The sequence below is a fragment of the Argiope bruennichi genome, chromosome 5, assembly GCF_947563725.1.
Source record: "Argiope bruennichi chromosome 5, qqArgBrue1.1, whole genome shotgun sequence".
Classification (NCBI taxonomy): domain Eukaryota; kingdom Metazoa; phylum Arthropoda; class Arachnida; order Araneae; family Araneidae; genus Argiope; species Argiope bruennichi.
Genome location: NC_079155.1, coordinates 94,668,654 through 94,691,148, shown reverse-complemented (window position 1 = coordinate 94,691,148; position 22,495 = coordinate 94,668,654). Strand labels below are relative to the sequence as shown.

At 29.4% G+C, this 22,495-nt stretch overlaps 1 long non-coding RNA gene across 1 annotated transcript in view; it reads left to right on the top strand.

Annotated features, from left to right (window-relative positions):
- LOC129969537 (uncharacterized) overlaps positions 1–22,495 on the top strand; it is an 82,902-nt gene that overhangs the window by 38,295 nt on the left and 22,112 nt on the right. The window contains exon 3 of the long non-coding RNA XR_008784532.1: positions 417–463. This is a non-coding gene — a long non-coding RNA (uncharacterized LOC129969537). The remainder of the gene's footprint in view (positions 1–416; positions 464–22,495) is intronic.

The window sequence follows — 22,495 nt, the reverse complement described above, 5'->3', positions numbered from 1 at the left end:
TTTTTGATGTAGCCATCTCACTTTAAAGGTTTAAGAGGTTTAATGTTCCTAGACTTAACAGTTCTGTCCTACGAAAGCGAAGTTATCGTAACCGTGTTCGTTGAAAAGAAGACATTTTTTTTTTTGTTCGAAGGAGATTGCCATCTTTCTCGGAAAAAAACTGTTCTTCCCTTTTGCTTGCGGTTATGCAATATTCTCAGTAATTTATTTTCCTACACGTTGTGAAAACAGTGTACAGGACCACCTCTGTATTGAGGTAAGGAATGTTTTGGCAAGCTGAAAAGCGAACAGAATCCGTATTTCCTTGTATGTTTGTTTCTCGCAAAAAAGAGTTGGTTATTTTTGATTTTTAAGTGGTTTAATTTTTTGAAGTGATGACGGTGGTGGTAATGTACTTTTTTTTTCCCCCACTCCAGGTGCTCTATCTGCTTGGAAGCTCTGTAGTCCTCTGACAAGTCTAGAGGTAAGTTTATTTTTAAAAATAATAAAACATTTAATTTGAATGTTATTTTAAAAAATAGTTTAAAACTATTGGATAATATTTTAATCGAAAATTGTCGGACCCCCCCCCACCACAGTATTTTCAAAATAATTTGTATTTAATGTGTGTAATTACAGTGGTACAGAGAAAGTAATTAGGAAATTTAATTTTGAATTTGATTTTTGAATATAAATTTTTTGATAAAATATAATTTAATTGAAATTATAATTAAATAAATTAAAATATTTTATTTTTTGAAGTGTAGATAATAATAATAAAATAATTATATCAATTAGTTGCTTAATTATAGGTTAGGTAAAAAGGGTACAAATGAAAGTATGAATCAAAAGGCAATATAAAATTAATTTAATAATAAATAATTTTTTCTTTATTGAATAGATTCTTACTTTGAATTTTTAAAATCTTCTTTTAATAATTCCGGATAAATATTACAATCTATTTGTTTTTGATAGGCTTCAGAACTTTTAGTCAAACATTGTATTATTTATTTGCATATGTATCTTTACGGAATTCGTAAAGATTTTTTCTTGCTTATCAACTTCAAGAAAATCATTAAAAAATATAGTCTTAAGACCCATTAACTTTTAATATTTGGCAATTATTATTTTACACTCAGTTTAAAAAAAAACACTTTAGATTGCAATATTTAAAAAAAAAATCTAAATACAGAAAGCAAAATGCATGTGTTCAGAGGTAATATAGTCGAATTAATTCGTGAAATCGACGTATGAATTAAAATATATGTAATCGAAGTTTCAATAAACAATTAATTCGTGAAGTCGACGTATGAATTAAAATATATGTAATCGAAGTTTCAATAAACAATTAATTCGTGAAATCGACGTATGAATTAAAATATATGTAATCGAAGTTTCAATAAACAATTAATTCGTGAAATCGACGTATGAATTAAAATATATGTAATCGAAGTTTCAATAAACAATTGTGGTTATTACAGGTGCAGTTGAAATGTTGTTGCAGATTCTGTTAATACAAATAATTAAATTTTAATAATAATAATTATCAAGGTTTTTTTTAAATCAGTACAAGTGTCATTTTGCATGTTATTGTAAAACGTGAAATAAAATTTTAAAATGAAGCATTTATCATAAAATTGTGAGAAAATATCTTTATTATCTATCTTGAGTACCTATTATACAATTTTTATTTTATGCGATGAATATGCTGATAGGTAAGTACCTATTGACAAAAAAAATTTTTATTCGTCGTCCAATGCTTTTTTTTTAGTTTTTTTGACAGATAAAATTAATTTGAAATTTTTCAGTGGAGTTCGTTGCGTGTTTAAAAGCGAAATAAAATAACTTCACGTTCTGTCCTGCTAAAATTAGCGCCATAGTTTGTTTTCTGTTGATTTACATATTGCGAATATTCAGAAGTCATTATATCGGTATCACAATTCATCTTTAAAAGGAACGGAGAAATAATGATAGACAGAAAATTCAAATTTTAAAAAAAGGATATATTGACTTATAATTGGTGTTTAGTATCCTTTATGTCTTCGAAGTGGAGTAATTCATAATTACAGTGATACAGTGGTTGCAAATGAATTGCGATAGTTGAAGGAAACGAGGCATAAATGTAAATGTCGTATTATTGAGAAACTTATAAACGGTGCTTTATTGTATTGTATGTAGTTTTTAGTTCGATTTATTTGTTTATTCTTATGAAACTGTCGTAAAATAATGTTTGAATCAATATAAACTGTATAACAGTGAAATATTCAGTGTATATTCATTTCTATTGTTGGATTTCTTTTTTGAAGTAATTGGTGTTCTTCAACAGTGAGTGAACTGTATTGGTTATAATGTTTTTTAAAAGTTAATGATTATTTTGAGAAAATAAATGTTTTTCAAGCATTGCATTTTTTAAAAAAATTAAAAGCACTGAAAGCAACTTTATATTCTTCTCTAAGTAGATGATTTTTGTACATTTAAGCTTTTAAAAATGTTTCATATGATTTTTTTTTTGGATTCTTCTTCCATCGATTTCTATGTATTCCTGTGCGTAATGATGTCATTTATCTCTTATGATGTCAAAAAAGAACCATGTTTTAATGCAACCAGATACTTTCATTTGGTGTCTGTAAAATTTCTGTACAAATGAATCAACTCGATAAATTTTAATATATTGTTTTCGATCGAAATTAGATATTTTTTAGTTAAATTATTCAAGAAATTTAAATCATTTCATTATACTACTTTAATTTCCTGCTATTTTCACTCTTAATTTCTGTATACTTAAAAATTATTTTTATTTTTAACCTAAAGTACTTGAAGAATGATATACATGTATTTTGTATTTTTTGTTGAAAGAAGGGAAACACATGTGGGTAAACTTAGTAACAAAAATGATATTGATTTGTATTATACAGATACATGTGTATGCGATACCGTGTGCGATGTTTGTCAGTTCTAGTTAGGAAGTTAAAACTTCACTGGCCATTCGTTCGATACTGGAAGCTTAATCTTACCATGACGAGAATAAACATTTTCCGATTGGCTTACTTCCGATTCAAAATTCGAAGCCTCACATTGAGAACATGCTTTGTTTATATCTCCAATAACTAAATATTGAATCAGTTTTCACGTTTTGCCGCCATCTTCATGATCAGCTTTTCTTTTTAAATTGCCAGATTCTCGCCCGGTCTTTCTTTGCATTTATTTTTCATCTGATATCGCTGGAATCTTCATTAAATATTATACAGTGATACAACAATATATTCAAAAAATACAATGCAGGGTTAACACTTGTATTGCTTAGATATTCAGACGATCGCTGGCGGAGAGACGAAAAATTTTGGTTAGTCGGAAAACATAAACAAATCGGAAAGTTATTCATCAGTGTTGCCACAAACGGTGTGCTTAAAAGTAGAATTCACCAATAATATTGTTTTAATCTCATTTGCTGTTAATTTCGTGGCTTTACTTTTTCTTTTTTTTTGTCACCATTTCATCGTCAAGTGCAACATAAATACTTTATTACGCAGTAATAATAATTTTCATTAAATATTTCAAACAATATTGGCAAAACAAACCTCAAGTGTCATTTGTCTGGTGACTCACTATCTACCAATCACAACGCGAATGAAATGCAATGTTTACATAAATTCTTTTTATATGATAAATAGATATTGATTGAGGTAACAAAATTTGGAAGTTCATCATATATTCGTATGCAGTCTTTTGATAATTAATATGCTTTCTTTACCTTTTTATATGAGAAAGTATTATAATTCAGATATGATCCGATTTTAATTAACTCCGTTTGTTCAAATTAACGATATTCTTAGCATTGTCAGATTTTCCAGATCTATTTTATTACTTTCTTAGAAAGCACAAAATTTCTTTTCTGTGCAAAATACCCTTAAAGATACTTCTTCCTGTCTCGGTAAGTGTAAAAAATATCCTAAAAAAATATTGTTTCATTTCTCGGAAAATATAAAATTTCATTTCAATACAACATATCCTTCAGAATAAGCAATAACCTTCAGGAAAAAAGGATGAATAGAAAAAAATAAACAAAATCTGTTCTTGTCTCATAATTCATTTCCCATGATTCAAATTTATAATCCGGTTATGTTCCCCCTTTCAACTTAAAGGCTGTCGCCCCTTAAATCATAAAAAAATTATGACGTCTTGTAACTTTTCTTAACAATTAAATTTTCCATTTTTATTTTTGCTTATTCTACAATTATTTGTCTTGCAGTGTGGTCACCATCATAGTATTTTGCGCCATTGTATTTAGTCTCTTTTTATATTTTATAATATTATTTACACGTTTTCTCGCTATTAGAACGTCTCTATAATCTGTCTGTATCAAGTTAGATTATTAAAAGAAAAGATTAGATTATTCAAATTATTAAAATGCTTCTTTACTGTAAATGGCAGGGACAGTGGGATTTGGAGACAAACAATAAACTTCATGTTATCAACCCCCCATGTGCAAGCTTGGTTATCATTAGCGAACAAAAAAGCAGATACTGTTTTAACTCGTTGGCGCATTCTACACATTAGATTCACCCATATTCACTTGTTGCTAGGTGAACAACCGCTTCTGTGTTCGAGATGTCACTGTCAAATGTCTGTCCAATATATATTGTTAGATTGCCCCAATTTCAATTCCCAGCGTTTTCAGTTTTTTTAAAAAGTCTGGCACTCCATTATCTTCCTTGCTTGATAATAATCCTCATGTCCAACTCTTTGCATTTTTAAAGTCCATGCAGTTTTTTCCATTTATTTAAATCTTGATTACATTTTAGAGTTTCTCCTCAAATTCCCTTCTATGATTGTTTGAAAATGACATAATTTTACTTTTTGCTTGGCGCAATATGGTGAACATCATGGCTCTTGCGCCAGGAAACCCCAAACAAATCAAATCAAATTAGAATTGATGGAAAGTGCAATTAGAAAAATTAACGCATTAGTGCCTGCTTTTGCATCTTATAGAAATTTAGTTTTATTGGCTTGCTGGAAAAAAGGAATAATAACACGCTGCAATTCGTATAATTTCTGCCTTTTATAGCTTTGTCCCTTTAATATGTATTTATTATTATATAAGTTATTATTTTGTTTGTAATTTAATTGATGCATTATTACAGAATCGAAGTATTTCTCTTCTTCCTTGGCTGTGTACAGAAAATTAATTTGTGGAGGAAAGAAAAAATGGTTACAGCAAACTAAATTGTGTTAGAAACATTTTCCAATAAAAATTTTCCTTTCGAATTTTTTTAATACTGAAATGTGAACATTTTTTGTGATTGAAGTTTTCATTTTTCTCTTCAGATTTACCTCTACATTTTATTAAAAAAATTAAGAGAAAAAGAATTTATTTCTTGATTTGGAACCGACAATGGCGGCTGCACCGGTTAATTATTAAATATGCAAAGGAAATTCTGAATGAATTAATAAAAAAGACCTTCATGCACGCGAGATTTTTTTTTTTAACAAACTGCATTCAAAACTGATGATAATGATTATTGATATTTGCATAGGTGTCCTTGAATATAATGTTTTATGCTTCCTTCTTTCATTTGTTCATTCTAATCATTATGCTTAATTTTCATTTTTAAGCGCAATTTTTAAAAGAATTGATGTTCGAGGAGAAAAAAAAGATCATAAATTAGTTATATTTTTCTGTTTATTTCTTTCATTTAATGACTAATACAAACGATTAGTTTGTTCTTGAAAACTTTGCTTTACATTAATAATGGTTCTAGATATCTTGATAATAAAATGTTTGGCTGCTTAAAATAATTTCGATGTTTGTAAAGGTAAAATAAATTCAAAATCATTTTATGAAAGAGTGATACTAACTTAATAAACTAATATTAACTATATAATTATATATATATATTAAACAATAATATTAATATATATTAAACAAAATTGAAAAAGTGTTTCCTGTTTTGTAGTATAATTTGTTGATTAGAAAAAAAAATCTTTTTAAAAAGTGGGAAATTTTTTTTCAAAATACGATAAACTGTGTACTTGTGTTGTTAATTATACAGGTTTCTTTTTTAAGTATTTAACTTTCAAAATTCTTACTTTTTAAAAAAATAATTTAAAAACGTACAAATAAAATTGCACTACTTAACTGCAGTATGCTAGTTTGAATAATCGTATATAGATAATTCCTCGATTTTTTTTTAAAATCCCAAAACGCGAAAAAATTTATCTTCATAGTTATATATATTATGATATTTTAGATCATTTCATTGCAATAGAAATTGTTTTATTGTAATAGTTCATAATTTTTTTTATTTTAAAAAAGTTTGCAAAAAACACTTAAGTTTTTAATTCAAAAATTGTTTTTTTTTGTACGAATGAATTTTATTACCGGATTAAAATAACAATGAATTTAATCATTAAAGTTTTAATAATAACGAATCCTAATAAATAATGAAAAAAATGCAAAATTTAAGGTTTAAAAAGATACATGTAAAGGTATATTATTTTCGCATTGATTTATGGGAAAAAAAAAGTTTTGGCACAATATTTTTATAATTAATTTTTAATTAACATTAATTATCCTTTGTTATTTTTAAACTGAGACCAGCGGGAAAAATGTTTCTGTTGTGGAAAGAAGTTTAAAATACAGCACCGCTATTACTATATTCCCAATAGTATCTTCTTTAAAGAAATTATACTGTAGAACTAATATGCTCAGCACCAGATATAGATACTATTCAGAATCGCTGTACTCTTTCAGTTAATTTTTTTTCGCTCCGCGTAGACAGAGAAATCGTTTTTTAAGCGCTTGCCATGAATATTTAAAGTCTAAAAGAAATTGGATTACATTGTTGATGGATTAGATATCACATGAAGAATGAAATCTGTTTAAATTCTTGCATTAAAACAGAAAGTTGGAATGTTGCAGTTCTATGTTTCATTTATTTAAAAATAAATGTTTGTTTGTATTTTTGACAGTCGAATTTCTAATTTTGGATTAATAAAAAATGGCAAATCAGTCATTTAAAATATACCTTTTGGCAAGCGGTAGGCAAAGGTAGATCCTTTTATTCGGAGATATAAGGGAAAAAATCGCATTTTTGCATCGTTTCCTTCCATTCTCCTATTATTCATAACTAATAAGGGAATGCAGTTATCAAATGGAAGACAAAACAACTAAAGAGAGCTTCCAACAAAGTGCCAGAAGCTTTAATTAAAAAAGCAATCGAAAGTAAGACTTGAAAATTATTTTTGAATCCCTAACTGTTAATAATCAATGCAGTTCCCGAAAAACATCAAAACAGTTTTCATTATTACGAGAAAAAAACATTTGCTATATGTATATAAATAAAGATGAAGATTTGTATGTGTTTTGTACGGATCTATAGATTTTATCCAATCTTGATAAAATCTGGTACACAGGATCTCCGAGCTTTGCGTTCTCTACCAACTTTTCTAATTAATGAAAGTTTTTTTTTTTTTTTGGCATTTTTCAGCTAAATCTTCCGAAAATATTTTCTTACAAAATTAATTTTTATACTATCTTAAAGATAAAAAGAATTGCCCTCATAATGGTGCCAATTTCCGTGCATTTCCCCCCTAATTTCAATAAAAATCTAATTTGATATACAGCATTCGATATTGTTTTATCGCATGCTTGATATAATGTAGCCGAACATGGCTGTTACCTTAATATTAATATAAACAAGTCATTACAGCTGTTTATGCATATATGTAAGTTTGTATGTTCCACATCTTCTAAACGACTGGGTTTATTTCAACCACATTTTACCTACTTATTCTTTAGGATTAGAGAAAAAATACTGTCGATTTTTTTTCAGTTACAGAATTAGTGTTCAATAAATGTTTTAATACCATCTCAAAATTCGAAATTTCACTTTTTGAGCGATATCCAATTACTATCCTTTCTGTACATTTTTTTTTCCTTAAGTTTTAAAAAATAAAACGCAAACGATTTTAATATGTGGTTACAGTATGACTTTTATGTACTCTGCCACCAATTTTTGAAACATATATAATATTGAAATTTGTTATTGATTTAAAATGATGATTTAAACATGCCTTAAAGTAACTGGAAGAAAGAACTGATATAGCCTTCATTTTCTTGCTGTTACCAAGTGATTAAAACCCGAAAACAATCGGTCGAGTAATATGATGTAATAAAAGGATTTTATGTATTATAATAATTAAAAAAGTATAAATTTTGCATTAAAAATATGTGCAAGTAAGTATTTAAATTCCAAGTAGTGGCAGGTATATCAACTAATAAGCACTAACAACCAAATTAAAACTTATCCAATTCATATTCAATAAATGACTCTAGTTATTGTGGCATGATTGGAGAAATTGTACAGAAATTTCATGAGTCATTTCGTTTATCAGCATTTTGATTAGTTTTTCTGTTTGTCCTTTTGTAAAAATTTAATGGCATCGATGTTAGATAGATTTTAAAATCATACACCACTTTGCATTGCATTTTAAAATATTGTATCCATGCCGAGGTCTCAATTGGAGCTTTGGAAGCAGGGTCTCTGTTTGCCTTACGTGACATTTAGCGGCACGAGCAGATTTTCCCGAGCTACATATTCCCTGATAAACCGACTCGAATGTATTTAAATGCCAAGGACGCGGAATGCGAAAGGAAATGGTGTCTCCGGTACTTGAATCCTGTATTTCTCTAAAATGAATATTTACGATGTAAAAGCTGTTTTACGGTTCACTTTCAAAAGTGCATTGTATGGGAATTTTATTACTAGTTTCACATCAATTTTTCTCGTTTGGTTTCATTTCTGCTTTTGGAGTATTGAATAAATTTCCATGTAAATTCTTGCTGGGAAAAATACAAAATACACGCACGGTTCTTGGTTGAGTTATTTTGTTTTAAATGTTTTCGCGTTTTAAAAGACGGGATCTTTTGATGTTTAAATTTTTTTCTTTGATTATTGTTTTTGGTATTTGTAAAATAACCGTTTTGGAAATTTTGTGTCGTTAGATTTAGTTTAGTGTCTTGCGATGGTATTTTAATAAGAATTCCTTTATGTAATGGATGTGCGATCATTTTTTTAAAAAGGTAATTGGGAGCTAACCTTTGAATGCTGAAGTTGAAAGTACAGATTTATTTGGTGTTGTGATTTTGCTTTTTGTACAGTGGAATAAATTAGCATGGCATTATGCGTACATGACGCTTGTGAGTCAGCGCTATGCTTTTCCACCTGGGTTCTATTTCTAAATAGGTTGAGCGTATTTAATGAGCATCATACGAGTGTAATTTGATTTCATTATAAAATCATCTGCATCATTACCATTAAATTATAATTATTAACTTTGCGTACTATTATTTCTTTAACTATCAGTTTATTAATATGATAATATTTATAATTTTGCATACTTTCTGTCAATTACATGATGTATGGTCCAAATTCGTTCAAGACTCTCTGCAAGGTAGATTGTTGGATATAATACCAAATTTGGCTCATAGTTTATTTCTTGAATAATAGATGTTATTTAAGTTTTCCATTTTTTTCCAGATTTCTGATTAAAAACAATCGATTTTTGAATATTCTTCCTTTAATAACTCTAATTATTTTTTCTGTTATTTTACTGAATTTTGAAAGTTTTAAGTTAAAAATTTAAGTATATTTTTAAAATACCTCTCTCTGCCTTTTAGTAGCTATACTTTTTCTGACGCATATTGATACTTTTTTTGTGAGTGTATGTTATGATAGCATTATAATAAAAGAGTAAATTCTGAAAATAAGGATAAGGCGAATGAAATCTAAGATATTATCACACGATGTGTTTTATTAGAATTTCAGATCTCTTTTAATTTATATTTTTAACAATATATATTCTATTAATGCTATTTTCATAGATTTTGGATTTTCATCCCAGCTTTATAAATCAAAATTGGTCCCTGCAACACGGTCAAAAAGTATCGAGTAGAAAATATTTTTAACCTGAATCGGTTTTGTGAGTAGATTTTGCGCCAGTAAATACTTGAGAGTTTTAAATATCTTCGCTTAATAATCTATTTAATTAAATTTAGCTTCGTTAGATTCTTCACAAATTTTATTTTTTGCCGTTTTTATGTTTAGTAACCTCAGGAGCAGATTTTATTCGTTAAATAAATATGCGGATAGAACATGCACGTGCACGCACGCACGCACACACACACAGACACACACACAGTGTAAACATATGTCATATTTTAAGTTACGCGGCCGAATAAAAAAGGCTAATTGAAATTTTAACTTCGCTTTATTTCACTCCCGGAGACATAATTTGTACACATTCCAAACAATTTAAAAAGGTGCGTCAGTCTACATCGCGATACAAGAGCAAAAACGACAGCAGTTTTTCCCTTCAGTGACACGTGTCGTCTTTGTCACAGTCTTCAGTGACACGTGTCGACTTAGGAAAGGGAATTTTGGTTATCTTTAAAAGAATGCTGTAAACATTAGGTATTTTTATCCCTTCACTCAGAGTATCAGTTTTCTAGAGTGATGTAGAATGAATTAAATGAAAAAAGTGGGATTGGATCAGAAAATAAGAGAACATTTTAGTATGAAATTAATATGAACTAATTTAAGATAAAAATTTGGAAATCAATTGAGATTTAAATTAGATTTTAAAATATCATCATGTATATAGTAATGATATTTTAAAATTTAATTTAAGCTTAATTAATTTCCCAATTTTTAGCTTAATTTAGCTCATATTAACTTCATTCTAAAATGTTTTCTTATTTCTGAGATCCTGATCCAAATCCACCTTTTTTTGTAATTAATTCAACACAAGTTCTAAAATTGCTGAAGTCAACAAGTTCCTACACTCTGAGTGAAGGGAGAAAAAGCTGTAAGCCAAACTAATTTTTTTTTTTAAAAAAGATCCCTATAATTCTCTATTCCTATCCAAATCTCACAGTATATAATCTCAGGGGTAAATATTTCATAACCTTTCCCTTTTTTGCTCTTGTCGTTCTATGTTGATGTGCTCGTCGCTTCTGCTTATACATAAATTATGTCTCCTGGGATGGAATAAAAGTGAAGTTTTAAAATTCGGAACTGTCTTCTCTGTCTTCGGTCATGATTCTGCTGAAAAATTGTTTGCATGAATGTATATATAGTTAGTGCAGTGTCGTTACATAAATTGAACCTATTTAAAATAATGCCACATTTTTATTTTCAGTTATAATAACAGCAAAAAAAATTTGTTCTTTCCTCTCATTACGCCAGGAAAATAGCGACGTTTAATGTTAATTTAGAAAAGAACCAAACTTGCCGATTAATGAATATTTTCTCTGCGAGTCGCTGAAGTAAATAAAAATTGTCGCTCTTCTTTTACGACAGAATCTCTTAATCATTTCTCCTTCAACGATGACCTTCAAATCCTCGTTCAAGAAACTGTTCAACTTCAATTGGATTCATTAATTGAATGAGTGGTATTTTGCCTAATGAGCTCGTTAAGAGATAAAGAAATAAATACAGATGAGGAAAAAGGTTAGAAGGCAAGGTATATGTTTGTTTCTAATTTTAATGATTTTGAAAGGATTAAATGTCTCTCAAAAGGATTTAAAATGAAGAAATTTTTCATGCGTTAATCTGGTATTGAAATCTATAATCTCTTCATATGTTTCTTTTACTTATATCAAATTTTAAAAAAATAAATCGATCAATAGAATGTCACGTGATATCGATTTCCCCTTATTTTCTTCCTGAATTTAATGCAGCACTTAAGAGTGGATTTCAGGCATTTATCTCAAATTATTTATTGAACAAATTTCTTTTCCATTTTCCCGCTTGTAAAAAAAATCATGTTAACGAGATCTTTTTCAAACTTGCAATTTATGATCGTTTTCATTTTAATTTAATGCTCATCGAGTTTATAATACATGGGTCAAGGACATATGATGAAATGAAAGTGTGGCATTTTTTGTTGGCTAGATTTTTATTGAGGCATACTGAGGTTGAAGTCTGACTTGTATCGTTTTTTTTTATATATACATCTTTGAAATCAAACGGAATATATTGAACCTCTACCCGTTACCCTTTCCTCATTGACCTATTGAATTATTGATAAAAAATCGTTTTCAGTTTTCTCAGCCGCAGTGACAATTTCTTGCTATTTTTAACTTGATAAAGTTTATAAGCTGACATACTATCTCTAAATTACATGATAAAAGTCGTTTAAAACTTAGGGGGACACTATTAGAAATAGTTTATCATATTTGGCATCTTTTCGCATAGCAAGTGCTTATTAAGAATTTTTCAAATTGTTCAACTAGATTTTTAATTAGGAATGAATTAAAAAATGTAACATTTTTCTAACAGCTTTATAGTGATGCTTATTTTATTACCACATATTTTTTTTTCTTTTAATAAATATTTGAAATTTTTAAGTATATTTTATAAAAATGCTTTCAGTATTTAGTAGCTGATTTTATATTGAAGCGCGATCCGAAGGGTTACATCTTTAATGTGTATTTTGATGCTATATATTTAAGAGCAGATTTTAAAAATAAAGATAAGACAAAAATATTACCATATTGGCTTGGATTTTGAATTTTTCTCATTTTTTAAAAAAAAAAATTAAAATTTGATTTATAATTAAAATAAAATTTAATTAATAATTAATATAATTTATAATTAAATTAAAAATAATCAAAAGAGCAGGCAGATGACGAACACCTAAACTTTTTTAATGTTATTTTTTAATTACATTAATTAGGTTCTTTCCATATATAAAATAAATCCTTTCATGAAGAATGGCCGAGTTTCAGAATTGAAATTGTGTTTAATATTAATAATTATTTGGAAATTAATATAATAATAATATAATAATTATTTGTAAATTTTATGTTATGTGCAAAATCTTCCAAATGCTGTGTTTTAGGATTCAAAAACAGCTGTTATTGAAGAATAAGATATTTTTGTTCCGTTGTGAAATGCAGCACAAATGAAAGTATTTCTCAGATATGTTGAAGCATTGACCGTTATTAAAAGTTTGTATCGATATTTGGGAGATTTAGAGAAAGTTCCTTATTTGATTTAATTGCTTCTGTTATTTGAAATGTTGATGTAAACATTTTAATATTATTTTCATAGCTTCAGCATAAATTCTTTGATGATTTACATATATTTGCTAATCAGATAGGAGTTCTTGTATTAATTTTTTATCAAGTAAATAATCATTAATTTTTGATATGCGAGATGATTACGAAAGAAATATTCTATTTCACCATATTGAAATATGCATAAGGTCTTGCATTTATTTTTTTTTTATTCTGTTCAATTTTATGCCTTTACATTGTTTTTTTTTTTTTTTGCATAAATGCAGCTTTTAAGCTATTTAGATATATTAGAAATTCTGGAATCGGTTCTTTTTTATGTCAAAAAGATTGTTAAATACCAGCTTGTATGTGCAACAATAAGTTGAATTAACCAAATTATATGTACAACAATAAGTAAATAGCTCATTATTTGTACAACAATAAGTAGAATTAACCAAAATATATGTACAACAATAAGTAGATAGCTCATTATATGTATAACAATAAGTAGATAGCTCATTATATGTACAACAATAAGTAGATAGCTCATTATATGTACAACAATAAGTAGATAGCTCATTATATGTACAACAATAAGTAGGTAGCTCATTATATGTACAACAATAAGTAGGTAGCTCATTATATGTACAACAATAAGTAGGTAGCCCATTATATGTACAACAATAAGTAGGTAGCTATTTACTAAGGCAAGCACTGTTTTAAATTAATCATTGTGATGACATTGGAAGTTTTGTATCAGGGTTGCTAATCGCATATTTTTGATATTGGTATCCCATAAATCGTTGTAGCTTGGTGACTAGATGATGGATGGAAAGACAGATGCTATTTACTATGTCACTTAATAGATTGCATTGTTAGAATTGCAAATCACTATCGATGCGAGCACCACGTTCTTGGCTCTATAAAGGAGTCTTGGTGCATTTTTATATACCTACTTAAGCTCTTGCTCTGAGACAATGAATGCGATTAATCGTTTGAACATCGTTTTGCACAGAACCAGACAGGGAATTTCTTGAAGCGTCAACTAAATTTTGTGACAATGAATGTGATACATTGCTTTGTATAGAACCAGTCTTGGAGCATTTTGATGCACATTAGTGAGATTGAACGTGATATGTTGTTTGAACATCGTTTTATGCCGAACCAATCTTGGAGCATTTTATACGCTAACGTAAGCTCTGTTGCAAAAAACCGAATGCATTGTTTGAACATATCTTTATCTAAAGGAGGAAACAGGATCATTTCATTTCTCATGTACACGCGACAGCTTTGTGGATTAATCATTATATACTTTAGCCACGTATGAACATGCAAAGTATGCAACTATGAACTGTAACATATTTAATGGCACTCAGAACCTCACAATGCCTTTCTTGATTTGCTGTGTTGAAACTGTTTATTTATTTTTTGAATTTCGTATTTTAAAGATGATGCAAGCCGTGACCTAGTGGAAGGAAATAAAATACAATGCTCCAGTTTGAACAATTTACATAAAACTCTACGTGTATAAAAAAATTCGTAATAAAAATTAAAATGTAGCATTTAATTAGCAATCGAAAGTTCCATGATTGTAATTAATATAAAACTTATTTTTTTATATTAAAATTAATTTTTTACGAAAAAGTGGCACTATTAGTTGGTGTAATTACTGCCATTCGTCAACTTTATAGTCCTTTTGTGACTGTGGATAAAAGTATGTATTCCCAGGCGTTAAATGTTTAGGGAGATTATCTGAAAAAATTTAATACCATATATCAAAAATTCATGTTAATGAGCATATTTGCAGAATTTTCTCAACTATCGAAAGTTATTAATTAGAAAGTAATTATTCTAATTAATTATTCAATGCAAACTTTTTGTTATAAAAAATTCCTTTTTTAATGAATAATGATTTATTCAGTCGTTATAATTGCAGCTATACGGCAGTTGATAATCCTTGTTTAATAGTGGGATAAAATTTAGAATTTGTAGATACTAATTGTTGTATGGAAGATTGTCAGCATATGAATTAATTGGATTTCGCTTTGTGAGTCTGCTTCACTGATTATGTTTGCTTGGATTTAGAACAGAAATGCATAATGTATTCAAAAGATGTTTGAGGTTGAAAAATGCTGCTTCTAGCAGAATGAACTTTTGCAATTTTTACGTGATCCGGTTGTGATTGTTTGTCAGAGTGAGATTTTGTTGAATAAATAATTAAGGAAGCGTTAATTTCTCCGCTGATCCGATCTCATCCTGATGGATTACCATTTCATTGTTTATAAAGAAAAACATTTAATAAGATTAAAGCATCCGTTTAAAGAGCATGCTTTCAAATGCTAAAGAATATGTTTAGTGCCATTTGCAATTTAGCTACATCGGTCAGTTTTATCAACATGGTCTGGACAATAAGGGTGTGCATTTTGAGGATTTCTAGTAGCTGACAAAATTGTTTGCTTGTGTAAATTAATTTGAGCTATTTTACTTTAACATAGGTTACTGATTGTTATGACTGTGTATATAATTAAAGTGGTTGATAAATTTTGAGAAAAGCTTGTGCATATATGTAATGCTTTCTCTTAATCTAATTTAAATCCCAATTAATTTCCTAATTTTTATCTTTATTTAGACCGTAGTAACTTCATTCTAAAATGGTCTCTTACTTCTTGATCCAGTTCCACTTTGTATATTTAATTAATGCTGCACGCGCTCTATAAAACTGCAAGTCTCGGCATTTTCTCACGCTCCGAGTGAAGGAATAAAAGTCCTTAATGTTTAGCACATTCTTTTAAAGATACCTAAATTTCCCTTTCCTAAGATTATACATATTAAAGATATCCCTATCAAAATCTCATAGTAAAATCAGTGAAGAGAAAAATTTTGGTTTCTTTTGCTCTTGTGTCGCAGTGTAGACAAACGCACCGTTTATGATCGTTTTTTTTTTGTTTTTTTGTTTGTTCTGTTCACATTATGCTGTCCGGAATGAAATAAATTGAAGTTAAAATTCTAGAAGTTACTTCTATTCTGCCCCGCAACTGCTAAAATATCTTTTTTACGCACACATATATAATATCGCTCCCATCTTGTTACATATGGGGATTTAAAAAAAAATATTTGGAATTTTGTTTTTCGCTTGTTTTTTAAAAATCTGATTCACGTGACTATATTTAATTACATTAATAGCATATTAAAGTTGTAGCCAAAAACTTCATTGGGTTTTTTTAATAAGTAGTTACAACATTGTTTAATCGTTTACATGAATAATATAATTTTGGGGTGCCTGAATAAATTTTAAGTTATCTGAAATAGTAGCTTGTGAATTAAAATTTTTTTTGACCAATTAAATTTATGTATCGGTATTAAAAAGAAGCTTATTTCTTAACCCTTTTCATTCCTATGTCCAATCTGGCTGTCATTGTGTAAAAAGCATCATTTTTCACATTCTTAATCGTACAGTAACAATTTTGTTATTGTACAAAAACTTAGGAATTGTAACAAACCTATAACTATTTCTGAGAATTCTGAGTACTAAAAGAAATCTTTATACTCTCGTATTATAATAATGCGTCTAATTTCTTGCCTGAATGCAAAGCATTAATATTCATTGGAAATATTAACCAAAGCAAATTATTTTTCTATTGAATTTCGCTGATTCTTCCTGGCTTTAGTGTCTAGATTATTCTATTATTGTGCAGTCGCTTTGAAAGAAACGTTTGAGCGAAAAACGATGTCTGAACAACTTCAAATACCAATCATCATACCAGACAGTGGAGATGGAAAAAATCGTTATAATAATTACGTTAGTGTGGTTGAAAGCGATTTAACAGCAGTTGGTGAAAAAATAAAAAAAAGGAAAAATTTAATGAATAAAATAACTCAAAGTCGAAAAACAGCTTTTCGAGGTGACCTTAGCGTCGGATTACAGTGGTGGATTTTTAACCTTGAAAATGACGGATTTTTATTTTAAAGGATAGTTTAACATCGAGTCTTTTTGCATATATAGTTGGATGCCTTTTCTTAATAGTGTATTCATTTTCCTTGGTAACATGCCGGGCATATTTTGTTTCTGCGTTAAATCTTTTCAGATTGTCAGTCTCTCATTGAAGATTTTATCGGTCTGCTACAGACGTTTTTGTGTTTTTGCTTTCTCCGAGAAATGATGTAATTAATTTTCTCATGTATTATTGACGCTAATTTTTTTTTTATTTTAATTAATTATTTTTTTTTTGTGATGATTACAGCCATTGTATACGATTTGTCTCTGTTCTCGCTTGTTAATGCTGAATTATATCGGTGGTGTTTTTGTTTTAAAGAATGGTTGAAAAAGTAATTAAGTGATTTATAAGTGGTTATTAGCCGAAAAGCGTGGTCATTAATGCAAGATTTTTTCTTGTGTGTACATTAAAAAAAATGTTGCTCACATTCAATGAGAGAAGTTGTAAAGCATATATAATTATTAAGGGAAGGTTACAAAGTTACTAGGTAGATTGTTTTAATGTATGAATGTTGTTTTTCCTTTACATTTTGAAATGGCATTGCTTTCTGGTAACATCCGCTTATAATTTTTTTTAATTGTGATGTTGTTTCTTATGGCACTTGCCATGAACAATCCCGCTATAACGAAGACAGCGATATTAAGCCGGTGGGGGAGCGTCTCTTGTTTTTATAGTAGCGCCATCTAGGGCCAAGAGAACGACTTAGCTACACACACGTCACAACCCTTTTTACGGAGCGGACTTCATTCACGCATTTCATTCACTCATCCACAGATCGTAATTTAGACCTGAATCAGAGAACGATCACCCCTGATCCAGTACCCCCAGTGTATTACTCTCGACATGGAGGACTTTGTGACCACGACAAATTTATACGCGCGTCAGCCACCAAGCACGCGGGGAATCTTCGGCCGGCGAAGTTCGAACTCGCAACCTAAGGGACGCGAATTGTTGTATTAGGGATTGTTTGTGTTTTGCAACGTTGTAGTATTTTGTATTTCGCATTGTGTTTGTACTACTACAGAATTTTTTCTGTATATAGTGCCCATTCCAAATATGGATCAACAGTTAACTTTTAAATCATTTAGGCTAACTATATACTTTCTTTTAAAGAATTTAAATTATTTTTGTTATTTGAGTCAATAAAATTACGAAGTTTAAATTTCTATTCGCCCCCCCCCCCATCCCGATCCAGTTATTCATAATTAGTGAAATATTTTTCACTTAGACAAAAAAGTTCCACTCATCTGTTGCTAAAATGGCATATTTTTAAGCTTTAAATTGCTGCAATCAGGGGTGTTTGTGCTCCGGGGAAACCCCGGAATTCCGGGGATTTTGAACTTCGATACCCGGAAATTCCGGGGATCGTCGTTCAAAATGAAGTAGGAATAATAATGAATTATTTATTTTGATCTGGGTAATTTTGTTTGCTTTGAAAGCAGAAAATGCAAGGTCAGTGTGTGTGGTGAAAACTTTTCCTTCCTTTCTCCAAAGGCAGTGATAATGCGTGAAAAGGGGGAAAAAACTTCTTTTTTTGTTCTTTCCTTATTGCGAGTTATGACTCATTCCTCCGGTTCTCGGACATTCTCTTCTGGATTCTTTTCGGCAAGTAGGCGCGGCAGAAAAAAAAAGGGAGAGACTTCGTTCGACCAGATGTGCGATCACGTGACCTGGGTTCAAAGGTCTTAATTTTGCAAAAAAAGTAATTCATTGAACTTTTATAATTAGGTCATTCAATACTTCATAATCGTAATTTTTCATTTGTCCCCCCCCCCTTCTCGAAACTCCAAAATGTCGGTAGTAAGTCCGTAAAAGTTTCAGGGGATTTTTTGGGGTCCCACAAACACCCCTGCGCAATAACCGCTATATTGCATTTATTTATATTTGTATAATAATGCAAATACTTAGCATTACTCATGTATTATTTTACTGTAATGTTATGATTAATGTTAATTTTATTTGCATGTTATGTTATTTTTATGTTTAATTTATGTTAATTTTACTGCATTGAATAGGTTTGTTGACTAATTATAAAAGAATTGGATTGATATATTTTTTTAAACAAAATATTTCCCAAGTATTACTATTTTTTCCCAAACCTTACAGCATATCATAATAAGCCTATTACATTTGTGGAAATTTGAATTCACACCTTTAAATCCATTTCATGGTATAGCAAATTTTTCAAAACTATTTGTGCCATTTCAACCATTTGTACAGATGGTTTTCCATGTCGTTTGTTATGATATATAATTGTTAGTGAATTATAAAATAAATTGAAAATATTTTTACTCTTTCAAAGCCGATTCTTTTTAATTTTATTACTTTATTGATGCTAATATTCACCCCCCCCCCTCAAGTTTGAAGGGTTTAATTTAATTCTTAAATATTCGGGATTGATTTTGATTATTTACAATGCAAATACAGCTAATACAAAATTATTGTGAATTTGAATTTCTAAATACAAACTTCTATTCTGTTTATGAGATTATTGGGGACTTATATACATTTTAAATTGATGATATATTGAGAAATTTACTTTTCCATTTCAGAGTAGCATTATATTTTCAATATTTTTCAATATTTCTATGTTTTCAATTTTCTATATTTTTCTATATCAATCCCCCTTGCTCTTTATTAAAACTAAAATAATCTTGGGAAAATCATTAGAAATACAGGAGGATATTGGAAAAAAAAATTTTTTTGTACCCTCGTAACTAACGTACATACACAAGAAATAAAAATGATAAAAAAAAGACGTACATTGTATTTTTATGGTACCTTTGAGTAAGTATTTTTATAATAATGAATATAATAATCAAAATTGTGTGCACGAACACATTTTACCAATTGAGTGAATGGCCAGTAATAATAATAATAATAAGAAGAAGAAAGCCAGTTGAATCATGCACACATGCAGCCATAATGCATATCTGATCGACGAAACTCTTGCAGAAATTGCCCGAAACTTAACATCAGTCAGTTTATCAGTATAATTGAGCATGCCTTACGTCATAGATTCAATTCCTTCGTTGCTTTTACACATGCATTATTGTTGATGACGCAATTTTGAATATTCCATCGACGCTACTTAACACATTTTACTGCTGATGGCCGCAGTTTTGAACAGTCATTGTGAGCGTTGATGTAAAACAAGCTCATCATAGTGATGATATAAGCAAATTTATTTGTTGCAGTATGCAAAGTTTTTATGTAATTGCATAAATCATTTGGCATCATGTTGCAGAATATATCTCTAAGTTTGCTAGACCATATCATGATTTGAGGAATATTTCGCCGAAATTTTCGAATATCAAAGTGATTCTTATATAATATCACCAGAGTTTGCGTTAAATATAGTTTATTATAATATTTTACCACAATCAGTTTACAAGTTATATAATGAGAGTTGTAAATCGAACAGACAAATGTCTGTGATGTAATGAAGTGAAAGTGGGTTATTATACACAGGATTGTAATTACAATTATGAACCGCTACTAAAGTAAATCATTATTACTACAGTAATACCGTTTTCCAATATGATAAATTTTAAAAAGGTAGTATATTTTTTGGAGTAAAACATAAGCCCTAATTCTACATGTTACTAACTACGTTTAAAATAATCAGTTAAATGTAATTTAGGGTCATTAATATGGTTATATACTAAAAAAGTACCAGTAAATTGTGTATAAAGAAATCTTTATGTGAAAATTATGTCTAATTCTATTTAAATGTTAAAAATACGTGTACAGTTTATTTTTCAAGATCCGATAAACCATAAAAAAAGACGAGAGTAGAGAACGAGATTAGTTATTATCAAAAATGTACAAACATGGTTATTTACCGACAATTGGTGATTGGTGAGGATTGGGTGATTTGCCATATCGGTGGACAAGATTTCCAATGCCTTCTTCGGAGATCATGGCCACTTGTAATATAAGAAGTGTATTAATGTTTCTTTGAAGCTTCTGGCTCATTTGGAATTATTATTTTGGAATCCTGGCTAGTTTCTCAATTCAAGAAAAAAGACAAAAATCACCTGGTTCCAAATCGCATTCTCCATATTAAAATCGCAACAGTTCTTGTTCAACGAGTAAATCAAGTTTTTCGAAAGAAATGAAAGGCATATGAAACCTAGGCAACGAGCTAGCCGACCAGTTTGACCAAAATTTCATCTTAGGAAGGTGGATATTTAGGTATTTCCACTCTATATTCTTTCCTTAAAAGATAATTAAAAGAATTTGCAAACTAATAAGGAGCGTCAGCGAAGTGTTAAGGTTCATATTACATTACTGACGACAATATTCTTAGAAGATGAAACCTGATCCTGGGTGCAGCGTGGCCAAATTTGGCCTTTGTGTCAGTAAACCTCACAAATCAAACCAAATAGGAAAGTTGATCCATCGATATGGGAAATACTAGAAACTTTACAGCTATTTTATCTATTACAGCTTAAGTAACTATACTTGTAAATAATTCTTTATAATAAATTCATTTTTTCTTTATTCTTATTTTTTAATGTCTAATTGAGGTTTTGGCAGGAACGGGATGGATCTCGTTTATTATTTCTAGTTTCTTGTAAAATTTGCAATATTGTTATTTTTAACTTCTTTTGTTTATTTATAGTAATTAGGTATTTTTTTTTAAGAAAACGAAGTGAAATAATATGCAAAGAAGGGGGAAAAAAAATCGGCTAAGTAAAAAAGTGCTCAAAAATTATTATGCGCTGAGAAACTTCAACTTTTTCTTATATACTTTATTTTTAAATCTAAAAGTAAAATATCATAATGAAAAAATTACAAAATCCATTCGATGTGGTCCTGGTGGAAAAAGAGTCCAACCGTCTCAAATACGGATGAAGAATCTTTAATTTAAACGAAACCGCGAATTTTACAGTAACCAAACACAGACGTAACGTACACTAAACAGCATATGCAGTAGCTGTAGTTCACAAATAGCAAATCGGTAATAAATAACGCAACAACACAGTGTTTAGAGTGAATTCGCTATATTCACTTCAACTCAAACCAACTTGACTACCTAAGTCCTCCGTCTCTCGGCTTTTTGTAATTTCCGCAACAGGCAAAAAGTTTCCAGAACAATCGTTGGAAATCGAGTCTTAATGGAAATATTGTCAGAGTCGTCAAATATTCCGGATTTTTCATTTTTGTCGCCAAGTTCGTCGCCAAAGCCGGGAATAGCCAGCCATTCAGCAGTTATTGCAGTATCTGTAGAACTGTCTTTCTTACCAGGAGACTAACTGCGCAGGGAAGAAATATTACAAATTCGTGACAATATAAAAACTGGAATAGTGAGCTGTTCGTAAATTCAACACAACTTAGCGTTGGAAAACACTCTAGTAATCGATGGCTCACTTTATTATATAAAGCGACGACAGACATCTCTCTAAACTCTACAAGGAATCCCATCACCTGGTTCCAAACCGTATTCTCCAAGTTA